Genomic DNA, 21,029 nt, shown 5'->3' with positions numbered 1-21,029 from the left:
TCTTTCATGTGATTGTTTCCAATACATTTATAAGATTATTTCTTTGTTGCTTTGTATATCATTCCCCCACTGTATAACCCCTGCTTTTACTGTATTTGATGTCAGTATAATTTGTGGAGGGGAAGGGGAAAAACAAATCGTTTAAATAGGGATACAGGTGGACCCATTTCAACAATGAGATGTACAAGTCGTTATGTCGAAAACGAACTTTACACCTTTGGTGGGGAGGGAGGACTGAGTTCTGGGGGTGGCGGGGGGATGGGGAATGGGAAGGGATGGGCAGGGGAAACAAAGGAGGCTACAATTCTTGATAAGAAATGGACTCATTATCTTGCCCATGTAATTGTAACCCCTCTGTACAGTATTTTCACAATAAAAATAAAAGAAAAAATGGAATTTAAGGACCAGAACTCATATTCATCTGCGTAGGAATTTCAGATATCTACCAACCAGGAATAATATGACTGTTCATTTGATTAACAGAAATTTCTTCTTTGCCTTGATTAACTCTTTAAGGTGATAAGGTTTTGTTTCCAATTTTTCTTTTTCTTTTTTTTAATTGTGAAAATACCGTACAGAGGGGTTACAATTACATGGGCAATGTAATGTGTACATTTTTTATCAAGCATTGTTGCCTCCTCCTTTGTTTCCCCTTCCCATCCCTTCGCATCTCCCACCCTTCACCCTCCCACTGGCCAAAGTTGTCAAGTTCTTTTTTTGACATAATGACTTAAACATCTCATTGTTCTGGAAAACTTTAAAGCTTCCTCTTTAAAACTTTCTCTTGAGTGCAAAAAGTCTACAGGTAATAGTCTAAAGTATGCTCCCTCAAAGGACACTGTGTCTTGTAGGCCTGAGGTCCACTCACTACTTAGCGGACCACAGAGGTCAGTACTACTCTCATGGGCATCCCAGTTGAAAGCAAGATTCATGATGGGACTGCGGACATGGAGATGGGACTCAGATTAGGTGTCAGCAAAGATTGTTCTTGAGTGCACTCATATGTGTCTCTAAAGCAGTCAGGACACAAAGTCACTATTTGTTCCTTCTTCCAGCATAGATAAACTGTGGGCTTCAGATGGAAACCTTAGTCTTTTATGAACTCTCTCCCCTGTCTGGCCTCGTGCCCTGCAACAGTGCTATTGCTTCATCTGCTTTGATTTTCAATGTCAGATGTCATTGTGAGGCAATCAGATTTGCTACTTGATTGGAGGATAGACAACCCTGATGGTTCTCAGCCACCAGAGCCACCTTCTCTTTTGGATATCAAAGTCTCAGAAGGCACATTCCCAATCCCCAACCCTTGCTTCAAACCCCCGTCCCCTGAGTATATCATACTCAGGAAACAGAACTCTTTCTCTAACAAGATGCCCTCTGGGAAACACCAGTAGAGAATTGTGAGGTTTCTCCCATACTCCCATACTTTTGGTACGTGTGTCTTATGATGAATTGTTGGTACCGATGGTTTCAGCAAAAGGCAGCACAAGTATAGAAGTAGTAATAGTAAGGCATCTAGAAGAGTGTACTTAGTGTCAGTATCTAAGAGAGATAAGCCAAAGCACAGACATGGCTCCATTCAGAAAAGAGAATATTCTCCATGATCTGAATCACTTGAGTGCCAGAGGCAAGGAGTTCCGCCAGAGCATGGTCTCAACTACAATTCCAGGCCTGCATCACAGATATGGATGGACAGGTCATACAAGGCTTCTGAGGAGAGGCTGTGTCCACAGCCCTGTTCTGACCATTCAGACAGTAGAACTCTATGCCTAACTCTGCTGCTCCATTCTCCAACTCTGCCTTTCTTCATATATGTATTTATACCCAGGGGAGCTTTCCCATTTGTTCATCTGTGACCGAGGATACTGTTGGGGACCCATGTCTGCTTCTGCTTTTAAAGTCTACTATATTACCTGCAATTTCTGCTCCTATCTTGACATATCTACAGACTGGTTTTACCTTTTACTGATATATACAAACCTGAAAGTCTTTTTTTGCTCCTTGCCACTGTCAAATTGTAAACTTTTGTGTAGAAATCATCCTTTACTGTCTTTACCCATAGGGAATGACTCAAATTACAAAATAATAAAAAATAATAGACAAATACCTATAATTATAGCTTTAAGCAGTGTGTGTGTGTGTGTGTGTGTGTGTGTGTGTGTGTGTGTGTGTGTGTGTGTGTGCGTGTCCTGGTACACACTCCCACTCTAACACATATACATCATTTGACAAATAATGCAGTATTTTTATCTGTAAAAATACTTTTCCAGGAAGTGGTGCTGTGGCTCAAGGGGTAGAGCGCTTGCCTTGAGCTGAAGAGTGCAGGGACAGCACCCAAGCCCAGAGTTCAAACCCCACAACCACCCAAAAAATATTTTTTTTCCATTTTTTCTATCGTTCATTACTGTGGCCTACTTCTAATTCGATATACACTATAGACTATAGCAGTTATGGCATTCTTTCCAACAAGGCTGGTTTACAATGTACTAAGGGAGAGATTCTCTGAGACCTTGTCAGGACAAAACGGAAGTTTAGTGAAAAAGCTAGTCATATCAATCATTCATATAGGACATGGAATTGCAGTCTCCGGTATGAGTATTCTGTCATAATACAAAGTTGAGAAGATGTGTTCTGTATAATCACCCAGCTCATGTTCAACAATCAATTGTCTACCACACATTATTATATTTAACCCTCAGGTCACCTGAACCCTACTAATCTCACTACACATGATTTTCTAAACTCACTATATATTCATCCTCTGTTCTCTGTATTCTCATGACTTTCTTTTTGTGTCTTTTAATTATTAAGTAGTTGTACAAAGAGTTTTCAATGAAACAGAAGTAAAGTAATCTTAATCCATGGTCATGATTTTTTAAGCCCCAAAGCCTGTCATTTACCTCACTATTCTGCAATCTTACTTGATCTCCTAAAATGGGGTAAAAGCAGCATAGGCCAGACAGAGACTCTTGTCATTCATGCAGGAGCAAGTGCCCTGCCTTGAGGACAAGTGTCCTCCTTTCTTTGCTCTCAGCTTCAGCCAGGATTTTAGTCAACACATACTTACTTCTGTAGTCTTAGGCTCAGTTCCTGTGTTCACATGAGCTTATAGAGAGAAGTCCCACATAGGTCCAGGACTCACATATGCAGAGAAAAGTCCACTACCCCACAGCATTGCTTTATAGCCAAGCAGCTACATCCAGTGAGTCAGAAATGCTGAAATTCAGCATGTTCTCAGTAAGACTTCTGTACCTGTCTGTACTATTTTCTCTATAAAAAGTCCTTTGAGAATATGGCCAAAGACCAGCTGTCTTCTGTTGTTTTTTGTCCTAGGGCTTGAACTCTGGGCTTGGGTGTTGTACCTAGCTTTTGTGCTCAGGGCAACATTCTACCACTTGGGTCATAGCTCCACTCTGGCTTTTGGTGTCTAACTGGAATCTCACAGACTTTCATGTCTTGGCTAGATTCAAACTGCAGTCCTCAGATCTCAGCCTCCTTAGCAGTTAGGCTTACAGTCATGAGCTACTGAAACCTAGCTTTTGTTTAAAATGGGATAATTTGCTGAATATCTTTATGTACATATATGTGCCTAGATTGAAACTTACCAGGAGTGTCAGTGAGAAGATTTTTCCCCAATTGCTAAGATGTTAACCAGGAAGAAGCTCCTTGAAAGCTCAAAGAAGAAACTAAAGTTACCACCCCAGTAAATCCTACTTCATAGAATTTATACTTCTTATACTAACATCAGTTTCAACCCCTCTCTGCTCCCAGGGATGGACCAGAGAGTCCAGCACTGACTGGTAATGGGAGCATAAGCCCAGCCACCCTGCCTATTAATAGAATGGCCTGTGTGGATCCCAGGAAATCATCATCACCTTGTTTTGTCACTGTCCCCCCCACACACACACCCACACACCTTTTCTGTACTTTTTTTTCCCCTTTTATCTTTTCTTGTCTGATGACATTCCCTCACTGTGACAACTGTCAATGAAATCCAAGTTTACTTTCTGCTTGGGGAGTATGATCCAAGATCCTCTGTGGCTTTCATTAAATCCTATGAAAGTTTCTCTAATGTGTATATACTGAGTGAGCAAGTGAGCGAGTGAATGAGTAAATGTTAAGGAAATGTTAAGATCTAGCCAGTTCTTGACAAGTGATGAACAGAAATTTCTGCTCTTGAAAAACAAAAGACTTGTAGCTGGGCTCTGGATGTTCTGGCCTGTAATCCTAGCTTTTTCAGGAGGCTGAGATCTGTGGATCAGAATTCAGGGCCAACCGAGGCAGAAAAATCCTTTTACTCTTACCTACAATCACACAAAAACAAGCTGAAAGTAGAGCTGTGTTCAAGTGGTGTAGCATTATGCCTTAAGCAAAACAACAACGTTCCAAAACAAACCACTCAGGAAGAGTGCATAGAACCCCTGTGATAAAGCCTCAGAAACAGTACGTTTGCGTGCACGTGCACGTGAGTGCACGCGTGCACACACACACACACACACACACACACACACACACATGCATGCACGCACACACGCAAGCTTGGAAACTAGGAAAAAGGAAAGGGAAGCTTGTAAACTTTGTATTTAAGGACTTTACTTACTTTAGGGGAGATCTCTCCCCACATTCTTACTGTGAATCTCTAGTTCAGGAAATCTTAGTCTTATTAATAAAATCAGGCTATTGGAAACCGAATATAGAACTTAGAATGCATTTTCTCAATTTTGAGTCATCACAGATAACCTGGATATTGGTCAGCTTCAAGAGGGAAGTTCTTCCTGTCCCCTAAAGATGATGTTCACTTCAGCAGCAAGTTAGGAATTCCTTCCCTAGAAGAAAATTTCAGTTCAAGCAAGAACTTATCTTGGAGTTTTGTCTTCAGATGGGTAGCAGCAACCAGCCAAACTAAATGCAAATAATTTTAGTAAGTCTTTTTTTGAAATTATGCTTTGGTGGTTAGTAAGAAAATAGTAGGCAGACTCCAAAAATTTCCTGAGTAAAGGGGAAGTGAACAAAATAACAATGAATGGGATCTCAGAAGACACTGGTCCTCAGCTCGGCCACAAGTCATCCTTATTTTGAGAACTATTATTACAATAGCCCTTGCTTACTCTTTCTTAATTACAAACTCTGTAAGTCTATTCTAAGCCAATTTTACTTTTTTAATTTTCTTTTAAAATGGAATTTCTAAGGTTTGAACTCAGGTTCTCATACTTGGTAGGCAGGCATTCTACTGCTGAACCATAACTCTGGCTCTTCTAGGTTAGTTTTCTTAGGTTGAGGATCTCTACATTTATTTTGATCACCTATATTTTTCCCAAGTAGATTATTTCTTTTTGTGTTTTTGGTAAATGGCAAACAAAACCTAGCAGCTTTCATTTCTGGTGACTTAGGATTTTTTTTTTAGGTTTGTTTCCTATACCAAGAATATTGCTTTGAGTGAATACACATTTTTTAAAGGGGGAGGGAATGGATAATGGAAAAAAGGAGGGGAGAAAAAGGTCAGAGCAAAATCTGGAAGTCCGAGGAATATGCTAGTCTAAGTGATGCTGCTTTGGGATTCTGAAGATATCAATGAGAGTTTGAGCAATTTCGCATATAACGCTGGTGATTATCTGGATCGCTAGCCCTCGAAGGCCTGTGAAGTCATTTGGTAGTTGATTGAACAAACACATATGCTTGGTTTGACCTGTTACAGGCATGTGGAATGCAGACACCCCAAGGTATCAGCAGAAAACCTCTCAAGAATGAAAGATTCCACCTTTTTGTCATTCTACTTCTGAAAGTGCTTTGAGGCCACTTAAGACTGAAGATCATTTCTTCCAAAGCAGTAACTCCTACAGTGTGAATAGAACAAGGTGCTGCTGGAGACTTGGAAATGTGTCTCCATAATTTGTGTTCTTTTCAGAACAAGAGGTCTTCTCTTTGTCTTTTTAGAGGCCTAGACTATCCAAATAGAAGTTGATGACCCCATTTCCAGAAGCAAAAGGCTGATGTGAAGGGGCCAGCCTAGACAGAAAGAACTAAAATTGGAGAGATATGAAGTCCAGTGCTTCTTGGAAGGTGAGATAGAATACCCATCCCTACTCCTGAGCCAAATACAGCAGTGGATGAGGACAGCTTTATGTACAGGCAAGGAAACTAAGCTGGACAAAAGTCTCAGGAATAGAAAACTTACTTTACAATGCATGCCATATCCATTAGAGATAATGAATTAGCTCCCAACTCTATTATGTACTCATTGTATTATCTCTTGGATTTATTTTCTATAAATATAAGATGGAAATAACTTAGGATAGTATAAATTGTAATATTCTGCATAAATATTAGTTGGGCTGTGGTAGACAAAAGCCATTAGCTCGTCTTAGAAGAGTTACAATTCAAGGCAAAAACTATAGCATTTTTTCTAAGTGAATATATATTTTTTTCATGAGTAGGTTGATTCTATTCATTTTGTGTCCCAGTAGTTTATATAGAAATAAGAATCTTACGTCTTTCATCAAAAACACTTTTTAATGACTGAGCATTAGTAAATAGAATTTTCCTCTCAATTTGAGTACTATATAGACAGATGGTCAGTGCATTTCTTTCGGTAGGATAAAACTAGATAAGAGTACAAAATACCTTGCTAGATTTTCATGCAAAAGTAATTCTTATTTGAGGGGGGAGGATAGGAAGGGATGGGAAGAGAAAACAAAGGAGGAGGCTACAATGCTTGATAAGAAATGTACTCATTATCTTGCCCATGTAATTTTAACTCCTCTGTACAGTATTTTCACAATTTAAAAAATTCAAAAAAAGTAATTCTTATTTGAATTCATAGTCCTGTTTCTTTGAAACAAAGCTAAAAGATTTATTATAAACAACAGTACAGTAGTATATCCCAGTGCTATTTGAGAAATAGCTCAAATGGTAGAAGACACAGACCATCTGTTATTTTGTCATGTGATTGGGGAGGTGAAGGCCAGGCCTTTTACCAGTGTGAATAACAGAGCATACCTTCAAAATAAAATTTATGCACTAGATATAAAACAAGAAGACTTACAATATTTAATTTCTCACTTTTAGGAAGTCTTTTTTCAGATATACTCCTAAAGACATGCAAGAGGACCAGCTGTGGAAGATATTGGGAAGCCTAAAGCTGATATCCTAATGCTGTTTGCCCAATGTTATTTGGAGGCATGAGGCTAAGATTTCATTACTATTTTCTCATAGCACATCATATTAGCATTTAAAATAGCTATGTGTTAACATTGACAATATCCTGAGATATTAGTTACTATTTTACTATGAGGTAAAATTAATTGTCTTGAAAAATCTACTGTATGTAAGGCAGAACACCACAAGAGGAAGAAGAGAGGGCTATCTGGATTAGCTCTGCATGTATGAAGTTCTAAAACACAACATAAAATAAGTGTTTGTGAGCACAACCCCTAAGATGTGATTTTGTTGGTGGAGTTAGGAAAGGCCTTATTTAGCAGATGGTAAGTGAGGGAGCTTTGAATGATTGTCAGGAGCTCAACAGTGAAAAGAGGAATTCCATTTGGTGGAAATAGCATGAGCAGAATCATACAGGGAGAATGCTTGAGTTTTATTGAGAAAGTAGTGAGTTGTCAATATATATTCCTCAGTTCATATATTCCTCAGTCATATTTTGGTTGCAAGTGATAGATGTGCTATTCAAATGAATGGGGCTACAGAAAAACATGTTATGGTTTGCTTATTTGAAAAAAATTTCAGTTAGTAAATTGAACAAAATATCTCAGCTATGTATTCAATGGGACAAGACCTTCGCCTGTTTCATATTTGGCTTCGGCAGCCTTCTACAGATATGTTTCCTAAAGCACACGCTTCCAAAACATCCCTCACCTTTGCTTCCTATTTCTTCTGGGATCTTTTAATTAGTGATGGAAAATAGAAGTTGAGATTAGACTTTAGGAAAATTCATAATCCTGCTACCTGCTGAGTGATGTTGGTTGAATTACTTAAATTCTGAGATTTAGAATCCCTCATCTGTGAAGTGATTGTTATATTTGCTCTCCTGATTTATGCATTATTGTGAAGATTATGCAAATAAAGTGTATGAATGTGCTTTGAAAATTCTAAAGTGCAATACATGAGTTAAAGCTACATATATAAGCTTTCTCCAACTGCAGTGTATACTGGTCATAGTTGACAATTGTTCTTAATTGTGAATGTTCTTTCTAGTTCTATTTGTTCTTTGCTATCCATCCTTGAATTGCTGAACTATCCATTGAATCATTATAGCTACCCAACTCTGATATTTTAGGATTTATGTCATTTTTTCTGTTTAATTTCTTTTTTATTGTTAATGTAAAGGTGATTTACAGAGGGGTTAAAGTTTCATAAGTCAGGTAATGAGTACATTTCTTTTTTGGACAATGTCACCTCTTCCTTAGCTCTCTCCCAGTTTTTACCTCTTGTCCCCATCCGTAAGTTGTGTAATTCATTTTCAACACAGTGTCTACTGAGTACCACTGCTGCATTTTTTCATCCTTTGGAATTTATATCATTTTTATTTTTCCTGTGCTGGCTTATTGATGCTAGGAAGTCTGTTAACCTGGAAAATTGATGTTACATGATGTATGTACTCATCCATTAAAGAGCTAATGCATTTTAAATAAGACACAAAATCCTTGATAAATAGAACCAAAGAGATTACAAAGCAAACAATTCAGACCAAACCATTTTCCTTATCTGTGTTTAGGAAGTCTCAATTTATAGTAAGGAAAGAAATAGAAAAATACTAGAGCCTGCCGGCAACGAAAGGGAATCCTGAATTAGGGGGCAAGCATGCGGAAAAATAAAGACATAGACAAAGGATGGAGTTGGGAGGTCTGCAGCTCAAGACTGCAGCCCCGTTTATTTTTAACTTTCCCTAATATATACTATTAGAAGTCAAGAGGTAACATAAGGTTACAATAGTCCAGAAAAACAAGGAAATTTTTAGTAAAAACAGAGTGTAGTAAAAACAAGACAAGGTCAACTGGTAGAAAGTAAAACAAACTCTGCAGACATATCAAAGCAATCCTGGGCACCTGGTGTTTTTTAAGTAAGCCAGTTCCTTGTAAGTGCCTTCAAGCGAGCACAGGGGTCAAGATGACCTTTGAGCTTTACTGTCGGCTCCCAACAGAAAAATACATTAATATTTATGGTTATTCAACCTGCTATCAGACTTCATAATAGTATATATTTTACTATAAAATGTTTCTCATGATTGTATTTTTTTAAATTCTGAAATAGGACTAGATTAACTAGTGGTGGTACCCAGGCAGTATTTGTTAGTATTTATATTATCGTGACCTCTATAAGAGAGTGTCCAAGGTCAGCCATTGTATTAGTCAACATTCTGTCTTTTGACAAAATATTTGAGGTAAACAAAAGGATGAAAGATTTATTTGAATCCATGATTTCAAAGATTTTGTTCTGTGGTCACTTAGTCCTCTTGCTCTGGGCCTCAGACAAGGCAGCCATCATTTTAGGGAGCATGTGGTACAGGAAAGATGGTCATATTATCATTGTAGTTGAGATGTACAGAGAGAGAGGAGGGCTATGCTTCCAGTTTCCCTGTCAAGGTCATGTGCTTAGTGACCTAGCTTCCTTCCTATCTCCAAAGGCTCTACCGCCTTCCAATTATACTGTCATCTGGACACCAAATCTTCAATATATGAGCCCATTGGAATTTTTCAATGACTTTATTGTTGCTTTAGAGGTGATATACAGCAGGGTTACCTTAACATATGTCAGATAATAAGTATATTTCCTTCCTTTTGCATAGTATCATCTGTTCCCTCATTCTTTCACATTCCCTCCCTCCCATCTCTGCCCACAAGTTGCAGGGTTCACTTTTATCATTGTCTAGTACAGCCAGTGGGGTCTGCTGCTGCATTTTTTCACCCATTTTCCACTGATTCTGTGCCTTCCCTCAACCTTCCCTTAGATGTGCACATGTATACACTGTATATGAGGCAAATATGAGTCATCTGAAAACAAAAGGACAAATTAAGAAAAGGCCCTTTGTTTCCTTATCTTTGGAGTTTGTTTCAGTATGCATATTATATCCATATGAAGAGGTGCTTGGGTATTACAACTTGGAGATTTTCTCTTAAGACTATCCTCTTTTGGTTTGACTGTATATGGCTATCTAGAATCCCATGTAATTTGTCGTATCTTGATGCATTTTAAATCTAATTTCCACACATCAGGGGAACATGCGCTGTTTGTTTCTCTGATCTTGGCTTACCTGGCTCAACATGATTTGATCTAGTTCTATCGGTTTACCTGCAAATGTCATTTTGTCTTTTCTAATGGCCATGTAAAATTCCATTGTAAGTAGGTACCACATTTTTTGGACCTGTTCATCTATTGTGGAGCATCTGGGTTGTTTGTTCCCATATCTTGGCTATTGTAATGTACAGTAATGAACATGGATGTGCAGATGTCCTTGTTGTATACTGGTTCATGATGCTCAGGAAGTTCCTGCCTGTGCCCGTAAGTTCCCTACTTTGTCTTGCAGTAGTTTCAGAGCTTCAGGTCTGATATTGAGATCTTCAATCCATTTTGAGTTGATGTTAGTGCATGGTGACAAGCAGGGATCCACTTTGAGTTTTCTGCATGTGCTTGCTCAGTTTTCCCAACACCAATAGTTGAAGAAGATATATTTTTCTCCGTTGTATATCTTTGGCTCCTTTGTGGAATATCAGATGACTGTAAATAGGTGATTTTATTTCTTGGTCTTCTAATCTGTTTTTGGATCTATTCTTGTGCCAATACCAAGTTGTTTTTGTTATTATGGCTCTATAGTAGAATATGAACTCTGGTATTATGATACCACCTGCATTGCATCTTTTGCTATTCTAGATCTTTTGTTGTTCCATATAAATTTTTTTTGTTTTCTTTCTTTCAGTAAATAATGTCATTGGGATTTTGATGGGAATTGCATTGAATTTGTGTATCATTTTTGTCAGTATGGCCATTTTCACAATGAGTCTACTTATCCATGAACATGGAAGGTCTTTCCATTTCCCGGTGTCTTCTTTGACTTCTTTCTTTAGATTTTTATAGTTTCACTGAATAGATCCTTTACATCTTTGTTTAGGTTAATTCCTAGATTTTTTTTGAGACTATTGCAAATATTGTGGTTTTCATGATCTCTGTTTCTGCTTGTACATTGTTGGCATACAGAAAGGTTACTGATTTTTTAATATATATTTTGTATTGTAAAGATACTGTACCCTGGGTTTACAGTTACATGAGTAAGGTAATGAGGACATTTCCTATCAAGCATTGTTACCCCCTCCTTTGTTTTGCCCCTACCATCCATTCCTTCCCCACCTCCCCAACTCCTCCCTCCCTCTATCCCTCCCATGCCTGAAGTTGTAAAGTTCATTTTCAACATAGAGTCTTGTACATAACATTGTTACAATAGGTCAATCTGTATCTCCATTTAAGCATTTAGGTTTTTTTTTTTCCTTCCCACTCCCAAATTAGAAAAATGTATATACAAGATGCAGGGCACTGGAATCAAATACAGTGAAAACAGGGGTTATACCGTGGGGGAGGAACATACCAAAGAAACAAAAAAAATCAGATAGTACATTATAAATATGTTAAAAACAATAGCAAGAGGGCTGGGAAGGTGGCTCAGTGGTAGAGCGCTTGCCTTGCATGCATGAGGCCCTGGGTTCGATTCCTAAGCACCAAATAAGCAAAAAGAAAAAAGCTAGAAGTGGCGCTGTGGCTCAAGGGTAGAGAGCTAGCCTTGAGTTGAAGAGCTGAGGGACAGCGCCTAGGCCCAGAGTTCAGGCCCCATGACCGCCCCCCCCCAAAAAAAACAATAGCAAGAAAGAAAAAAACCACTTGTGTCCCTATCTATCTTGGAGTTCATTTCACTTACCATCATCTTATATAGTCATATGTACATAGCTTTTGACCTTTTCTGTTTGTTCCAGAATTATACTAGTTATTGCAAATAAGGGGCTTATGTTTCTTTGGGCCTGGCTTACTTCACTTAATATAATTTTTTTCAAGTCTTTTCACTTCCTAACAAATGGGGTGATATCATTCTTTCTAATGGAGGCATCTCTATCTCTATCTCTATCTCTATCTCTATCTTTATCTTTATCTATAATATCACATCTTCTTATCCATTCATCTACTGAGTGGCATCGGGGTTGGTTCCATATCTTAGCTATGGTGAATAATGCTGCAATAAACATAGTTATGCTGGTAGCTTTAGTATGGTCTTGTTTGTGATCATTTGGGTAAATGCCCAAAAGTGAGATTGCTAGATCATAGGGGAGCTCTATGTGGAGTCTTTTGAGGAACCTCCATACTGCTTTCCAAAGTGGTTGAACAAGTTTACACTCCCACCAACAATGTAGTAGGGTTCCCTTTTGAAGGCTACTTATTTTTGTGGGTTAATTTTGTTTACTGCTACTTTGCTGAAGTGGTCAGTTAGTTCTAGAAGTTTGGGAGTGGAATTCTTTTGGTCTTTTAGGTATAAGATCATGTCATCTGCAAATAGGGACAGTTCAATGTATTCTTTCCCTATGTGGATCCCTTTAATGTCCTTTCCTTGCCTTATTGCTCTGGCTAAGAATTCCAGAACTATATTGAAGAGAAGTGAAGAGAATGGGCATCTTTGCCTTGTTCCTGATTTTAGGGAAAATGGTTTTAGTTCTTCCCCATTTAGTATAATATTGGCTTGGTCTGTTGTATATGGCTTTAATTGTTCTAAAAAATGTTCTTCCTATTCCTAGTTTCTCCAGAGCTTTTAACATGAATGGATATTATATTTTGTTGAAGGCTTTTTCTGCATCTATTGAGATGATCAACGTGGTTCTTGACCTTGGCTTTGTTGACATGGTGAATTACATTTATTAGTATGTATGTTAAACCAACCATACATCTGTGTGATGAAGGCTACTTGGTCATAACACTTTATTGAGAAGCTTTCTATCTGTGTTCATAAGAGAAATTGGTCTGTAGTTTTCTTTTTTGTTATTGTTGGATCCTTATCTGGTATAGGGATGAGTGTGATATTGGCTTCATAGAATGAGCTTAGGATTGCTCCTTCTGCTTCAATTTTATGGAAAAGTTTGAGGAATATTGATATTAGTTCCTCTTTAAATGTCTTATAGAATTCCACGATGAATCCATCTGGGCCTGGGATTTTCTCTGTTGGAAGACTTCTGATTACTTCCTCTATCTCGTTGTATTGGTTTATTTAGTTGGTTTATATCTTTTTGGTTCTGTCTAGGCAGTTTGTATGTTTTAGAAATTTCTGCTAGGTTTTCCTTCTTTAATGAGCAGATTTTGAAAATAGTTTGGATTTTTTGGATTTTTTCGATGTTTTCTGCGATGTTTCCTGTGGCATCTCTGATTTCATTGATTTGAATCTCTGCTCTTCTTTTTTTCTTTAATCTTGCAAGTGGTCTGTCAATTTTATTGTTTTCAAAAACAGCTTTTTAATTGATTTTATGTACAGTTTTAAAAATTTTCTATCACATCCATTTCTTCCCTAATCTTTGCTATCTCTGTCCATCTAGTAACTTTAGATTTAATTTTTTCTTGCTTTTCTAGCAGTTTTAATTGCATCATGAGATTGTTTACTTGAGCTGTTTCTGTTTCCCTTCTGTGTGCTTGGGGTATCCCAAAGGTTCCACTGTGATGTGCTTTCATTTTCATTGAGTTGTAAGAACTTTCTAATTTCTTCCTTAATTTCTTCCGTGACCCAGGTGTTATTCAGTAGTGTGCTGTTCAGCCTCCATGTATTTCTATGGTATGTTTTGCTATTAAGAACTAGTTTGATTTCACTGTGTTCAGATAGGATGAAGGGATTATATGAATCTTTTTTGTATTTGCTTAGGTTCTTTGTGTGCACTCTGGTGTGATCTATTTTGGAGAATGTTCATAGGCTACTGAGAAGAATGTGTGCTGGGTCGTTGTTGGGTGGGAAACTGTGGTTGTCTGTTCAGTCCATTTGGTTATGGTGTCATTTAGCCCAGAGGCTTCTTTTCTTGTTTTTGTTTAGTCAATATGTGCTTTGCTGAGAGTGGGTGTTCAAATCTCCCACTATTGCTGTGTTTGGGTCTTTCTTGTTCTGTAAGTCCCAGAGTATATATTCTGGTGCTCCGTTGTTCAGTGCATAGATATTGACCACTATGATTTCCTCTTCATGGATCCTTCCCTTTATTACTATGTAATGACCTTTCTTATCTTTTTGTACTGATTTTAATGACAAGTCTATTTTATCGGACTTATCTGTTATGGAATGCTGGCATGGGGACTTACTCTGGAATGAAGGTGTAGGTCCCTTTAGGTCCCTGATGTGTATGGACTTTTATTCTCAGACCAGCCTGGTCACTCTCCCAATAGCCAGGGCTTTGGGGGACGCAGGGTCCAAGCTTCCATCAACGATAGGTCCCTGTGGCCTCCACTGGAAGCCAACATGTGGCGGGGAGGGGAGTGAGGAAGGGCTCTGGACTTTTTGACCTCTTTAAATGTGGTGTTCCTTCTCGGGAAGGAGGGAGAGGGGTCTGGATCAAGCTCTGTGGGTCACCGCCAGTGCTGGTCTCTTGGTGAGGGGAGTCCCCAGCAGGGTCCTCACTGACCCTGGAACTGGTGGGGGGCTGACTTGCGGGGCTGTGGCAGATCTCTGTGTCTGTGTGCTGCAGCTCACCAGTTGCCAGGACACCGCATTCCATTGTATCAGTTGTGGGCTAAGTAGTGGGGCTGTGGGAACTTCCATGTCTCTCTGAGAACTCTGGTCTCTGTCTCTGTCTGAGCTGTCCAGATCCAGCACTGTGGGATTTTCTTGCATCTGGATTCTGCCCCATTGAGCTTTTTTTTTTTTTTTATGGTCCATACTTTTTTTTTTTTAATTGTATTTTATTTTATTTGGGAACATACTGTACAGAGGGGCTACAATTACATGGGCAGGATAATGCATACTTTTCTTACCAAGCATTGCAGCCTCCTCCTTTGTTTACCCTTCACTTCCCTTCCCCGCCTCCCCCCTCCCCCCACCCAATTTTACCGCCCTCCCCCCACCCAATTATACCCCCATCCCCCCCACACCGACATTGTAAAGCTGGTTTTGACATGACATTTTGTACTTCTCATTGTTGCAACAGGTCCATCTGAATCTTTAAACGACTTGTTTGTCCCCATCTCCTCCACATGTTATACTGACATCAAATATAGTGAAAGCGGTGGTTACACTGTGGGGGAGGGACATACAAAGCAACAAAGAAATAATCTTGTAAATGCGTTAGAAACACATGCATGAAAGAAACGAAAACATTAAAATACATATTTAAGGGTTCATTTTCCTAACATCACATTATCTGACCTTTTCCGCTTGACTCATACCTATACTAGATATTGCAAATAAGGGAAAACATGGGACCTATGCTTCTTTGGGCCTGGCTTACTTCACTTAATATAATTTTTTCCAAACCTTTCCATTTCCTAACAAATGGGGAAATGTCATTCTTTCTGATGGAGGCATAGAATTCCATTGTGTATATATACCACATTTTCTTGATCCATTCATCTACTGAGGGGCATCTGGGTTGGTTCCATATCTTAGCTATGGTAAATAATGCTGCAATAAACATAGTTGTGCTGGTAGCTTTAGTGTGGTCTTGTTTGTAAACATTTGGGTAAATGCCCAAAAGTGGGATTGCTGGATCATAGGGGAGATCTATGTGAAGTCTTTTGAGGAACCTCCATACTGCTTTCCAAAGTGGTTGAACAAGTTTACATTCCCACCAACAATGAAGTAAGGTTCCTTTCTGTCCACATCCCCTCCAGCATCTGTTGTTGTTAGAGTTCTTGATTTTTGCTGTTCTAACTGGAGTGAGGTGATATCTCAATGTTGCTTTGATTTGCATTTCATTTATGGCTAGGGATGTTGAACATTTCTTCATGTGTCTATTGGCCATCCTTCTTTCTTCTTCAGAGAAGCTTCTCTTTAAGTCTTTCGCCCACTTATTTATTGAGCAGTTGTTTCTTTGAGGATTTGTTGTTGGGTGGTTTAATTTTTTGAGTTCCAAGTATATTTTAGATATGAGACCCTTGTCCGTTGTATGGCTAGTAAAGATCTTCTCCCAATCGGTGGGCTTTCTATTGATCTTGCCAGCTATATCATTTGCCCTGCAGAAGCTCTGCAATCTTATGCAATCCCATTTGTCCAACCTTTCTTTGATTTGTTGTGCTTCCGGGTCTCTATTCAGAAAATTTCGACCTGAGCCAAGGAGACCTAGGGTTTCTCCTATTCCATCCTGTAATGTTTTCAGAGTGTCTGCTTTGAGTTCAAGGTCTTTGATCCATTTGGAGTTGATTCTGGTGCAGGGTGATATATAAGGATCTAGCTTTAGTTTTCTACATGTAGTTAACCAATTTTGCCAGCACCATTTACTGAAGAGGCTGTCTTTCTTCCATTCTATTGTTTTAGCACCCTTATCGAAGATTAGATGGCTATAGGTCTGTAGGTTCATTTCTGGGTTTTCAATTCTATTCCATTGGTCCTGAGGTCTGTTCTTATGCCAATACCAAGCTGTTTTGATTACTATGGCTTTATAGTAGAGTTTGAAATTTGGTATTGATATTCCTCCAGCAGTGTTCTTTCCGTTGAGGAGCGTTTTTGCTATTCGGGGTCTTTTATTGTTCCATATGAATTTTTGGATTGCCTCCTCTATTTCCTTGAAGAATGAGGGTGGAATTTTGATAGGTATCGCGTTGAATTTGTAGATAGCCTTGGGAAGTATTGCCATTTTCACGATGTTAATCTTGCCAAGCCAGGAACATGGGAGGTTTTGCCATTTTTTAAGTTCTGTGTTGATTTCCTTTTTCAAGATTTTAAAGTTTTCATCATAGAGGTCCTTCACTTCTTTGGTTAAGTTAATTCCTAGGTATTTTATTTTTTGTGGGGCTATTACAAATGGAGTTGCTTTCCTAATTTCAGCCACACTTTTCTCATTGTTGGCATATAGAAAAGCCATTGATTTTTGGGGGTTAATTTTATAACCTGCTACTTTGCCAAAGTTTTGAATCAGCTTGAGTAATTTGGGAGTGGAGTCTATGGGATTCTGTAAATACAAGATCATGTCATCTGCAAAGAGGGAGAGTTTTATTTCTTCTTTCCCTATTTGGATCCCCTTTATGTCTGCATCTTGTCTTATTGCTGTAGCTAGGCATTCTAATACTAGATTGAAGAGAAGTGGAGAGACTGGACATCCTTGTCTTGTTCCTGAGTTAAGAGGAAATGGCTTTAGTTTTTCACCATTGAGTATAATGCTGGCTGTAGGTTTGTCATATACAGCCTTTATTGTATTGAGGAATGTTCCATGGATTCCTAATTTTTCCAGAACCTTCATCATAAAGGGGTGTTGGATCTTGTCAAATGCTTTTTCTGCATCTATTGAGATAACCATGTGGTTCTTATTCTTGCTCCTGTTGATGTGATGAATAATATTAATTGATTTGCGTATATTGAACCAGCTTTGCATCCCTGAAATGAATCCTGTTTGATCATGGTGTATGATTTTTTGGATGAATTGTTGAAGTCGATTGGCCAAAATTTTGTTGAGAAGTTTTGCATCAATGTTCATCAAAGAAATGGGTCTGTAGTTCTCTTTCTTTGATGAGTCCCTGCCTGGTTTTGGGATGAGGGTTATGATGGCTTCATAGAATGTGTTCGGTAGTGAGCTTTCTCTTTCAATTTCATTGAAGAGTTGGAGGAGTATTGGTGTGAGCTCTGCTTTGAAGGCCTTGTAAAATTCCGCTGTAAAACCATCTGGTCCTGGACTTTTCTTAGCTGGGAGGTCTCTTATTGCTGTTTCTATTTCAATGCTTGATATGGGCCTGTTAAGCTGGTTTAACTCATCTTGGTTTAGTTTTGGCATGTCAATATTTGCTAGGAAAAGGTCCATTTCTGTCAAGTTCTCAAACTTATTAGCATAAAGTTTTGAGAAGTATTCCCTTATAATGTTCTGAGTCTTGGTTGTTTCCGTGGTGATGTTTCCATTCTCATCTCTGAGTTAATTAATTTGGGTGTGTTCTCTCCTTTTTCTGATAAGGTTTGCTAAGGGTCTGTCAATTTTGTTAAGTTTTTCGAAGAACCAACTCTTTGTTTTGTTGATTCTTTCTATAGTTTTTTTGGATTCTAATTCATTTAATTCTGATTTAATTTTGATTATTTCTTTCCGTCTACTGGATTGGGGTTTATCTTGCTGCTCTTTTTCAAGGAGGTTTAGATGTGTCATTAAATTGTTAGTTTCAGTTCTCTCCAATTTGTTGATGTAGGAGCTCAGAGCTATAAACTTGCCTCTGAGTACTGCCTTTGCTGTGTCCCAGAGGAGCTGGTAATTTGTGTGTTCATTTTTGTTGAATAGCATGAACATTTGAATTTCCTTTCTAATCTCTTCCATGACCCACTCATGATTCAGCAGTGTGTTGTTCAGCCTCCATGTGATACTGGACTTTCTTTGATGGCTTTTGGTGTTGAGATCTAATTTTATTCCCTTGTGGTCAGAGAGAATGCAAGGTATAACTTCAATGTTTCTGAATTTAGACAAGTTTGCTTTGTGGCCTAAAATGTGGTCTATTTTAGAAAACGTTCCATGTGCTGCTGAGAAGAACGTGTATTCTGATGCTGCTGGGTGAAATGTTCGGTAAATGTCTGTTAAGTCTAGTTGATCTATGCAGCTGTTTAGATCTGCGGTTTCTCTGTTGAGTTTTTGCCGGGTTGATCTATCTAGTTGGGAGAGTGGTGTGTTAAAATCCCCAACAATTAATGTCTTTGGATCTATATGGGATTTGAGGGAAAGTAGTGTTTCTTTGATAAATTTGGGTGCTCCATTGTTTGGCGAATAGATATTTAGAATTGTAATATCCTCCTGAAGGAGAGATCCTTTAATTAGTATGTAGCGACCTTCTTTATCTCTTCTCACGAATTTTAGTTTGAAGTCCATTTTATCTGATATTAGGATTGCAACTCCCGCCTGTTTATGAGGGCCGTTTGCTTGGTAGATTTTGTTCCAGCCTTTAACCTTGAAAATATGTTTGTTTTTACGGGCAAGATGTGACTCCTGCAGGCAGCAGATAGAAGGGTCTTGTTTTTTAATCCAACTAGATAGTCTATGTCGCTTAATTGGAGAGTTCAGTCCGTTAACATTAAGAGATAAGACTGAGAGGTATTTGGGGGTTCCTGCCATGTTATCCACCTTCTTGGGGACTGCATAAACTGGGTTCTTCCTAAGGTTCTTGGATTCTCAGTTTGGGTGCAGTTTCTTGGCCTTTGTTGCGTTCTTGTTGGTTTTCTATGTGTAGGACATCTTTAAGAATCTTTTGCAGGGCTGGTTTGGTGGAGATGTATTGTTTCAAATTTTCTTTGCTATGGAAGGTTTTTATTTGGCCTTCAGTTATGAAGGAGAGTTTAGCTGGGTACAGTATTCTTGGTTTATAGTTGTTTGTTTTTAGGGCATGGCATACGTCATTCCAGGCTCTTCTTGCTTTGATTGTCTCTGCTGAGAAATCTGAGGTAATTCTAATTGGTTTCCCTTTATAGGTGATTAACCTTTTCTCCTTGACAGCTTTAAGGATCTTTTCCTTGGTCTGGGTTGATCCTGTGTGGATTATAATGTGACAGTGGGATGTCCTATTCTGGTCTGGTCTATTTGGGGTTCTAAAAGCTTCTTGTATCTGAATAGGCCTATCTTTTTGTATGTTTGGGAAGTTCTCTGCTAGGATCCTGTTAAACAAATTTCCTAGACCATTAACTTCTGTTTCTAGGTGCTCCTCTACACCCATTATCCTTAGATTGGGCCTTCTGATGGTGTCTTCCAGGTGTTGGATAGACCTATCATATTTCTTGGACTTGTCTTGGATGGTTGTATGTTCTTTCTCTATAATATCTAGGCTATCTTCAATCCCTGAGATTCGATCTTCTGCATGGTCTAACCTGCTGTCAAGACTCTCTACTTTGTTTTTTATCTCTTTTAATTCTAATTGGTCAGCTTTGATGGCTTCAAGTTCTTTGTTGAAGCTCTGTTTTAGGTCTTGTATGAATTTCTTTACTTACTTAATTTGGTGTTCAGTGTTTGTTCTCAAATCACTTAGTTGATTGGTTATTGTTTCTTTGGACTCCCATTCCTTCTGTTGGGTTCAATTCAGCATTCCCTTTGTGGTCTCCCTGACTTCCTTCAGCTCTTTGTTAATGGATTCCATGAATGCCTTTAGTGATCTTTGTGTATTCTCTACCTGGTCTCTTAATTCGTGAATTACTCTTTGATTAGTTTCCTCCCTTTTGTGGGATTCCTGCAGTTCTCTTTGAGTGTTCTCTGCCTGCTCACGCCATTCCTCCCTTTCTCTTTGAGTATTCTCAAGTTGTTCATGCAAATCCTGTATCTGTTTTTGAGAAGCTTCCTCACGCTTATGATATTCCTGTATAAACTTCTGGGATGCCTCCTCTCTCTCCCTATCACGCTCATACAGAGTCCTTTGTACATTGTCAAACTTCTCATTTATCATGTTTGCTATTAGTGTTTGTAGAGCTATTTGGGAACTCTCCTCTGGATTATTCTTTATGTGTTCTAATCCCTGATTATCAAGGTTGGGAATTGAGATACCCGAATTTGCCATTTTTCTTGTGTTTTTCCGGCTTACTCGGCCCATTTGAGATAAAGATTGCACCAGTTTTGTGCTAGAACACTATCTTAAGGCAACCATCAACCAAAGTTTGCATTTGTACAGTCAATAGTCTACAGATACAATCTAGTTCAACAGATACATCTATTCAACCTCAAACGACTATATGTTAAAGGACTTCGAACCGCAGAAAAGAATTTGGAAAACCAGAAATTATTAGGATAGGGAGAGATGTGGGTAAAAAATAGGAATAGATTGGTGTGGGGAGGCACAGGGAGAGTTAACTATGTCCTAATCACAATGCAGGAAATGAGTTGGGTAGGATGCAAGTAGAGAGAGAGAAAAAAAGAAGAGACGGA

The sequence above is a fragment of the Dipodomys merriami genome, unplaced genomic scaffold (assembly GCF_024711535.1).
Source record: "Dipodomys merriami isolate MVZ:Mamm:240054 unplaced genomic scaffold, mDipMer1.0.p SCAF_27, whole genome shotgun sequence".
Lineage (NCBI taxonomy): Eukaryota > Metazoa > Chordata > Mammalia > Rodentia > Heteromyidae > Dipodomys > Dipodomys merriami.
The sequence above is the reverse complement of the archived record's forward strand: the minus strand, read 5'-3'. Positions refer to the sequence as shown.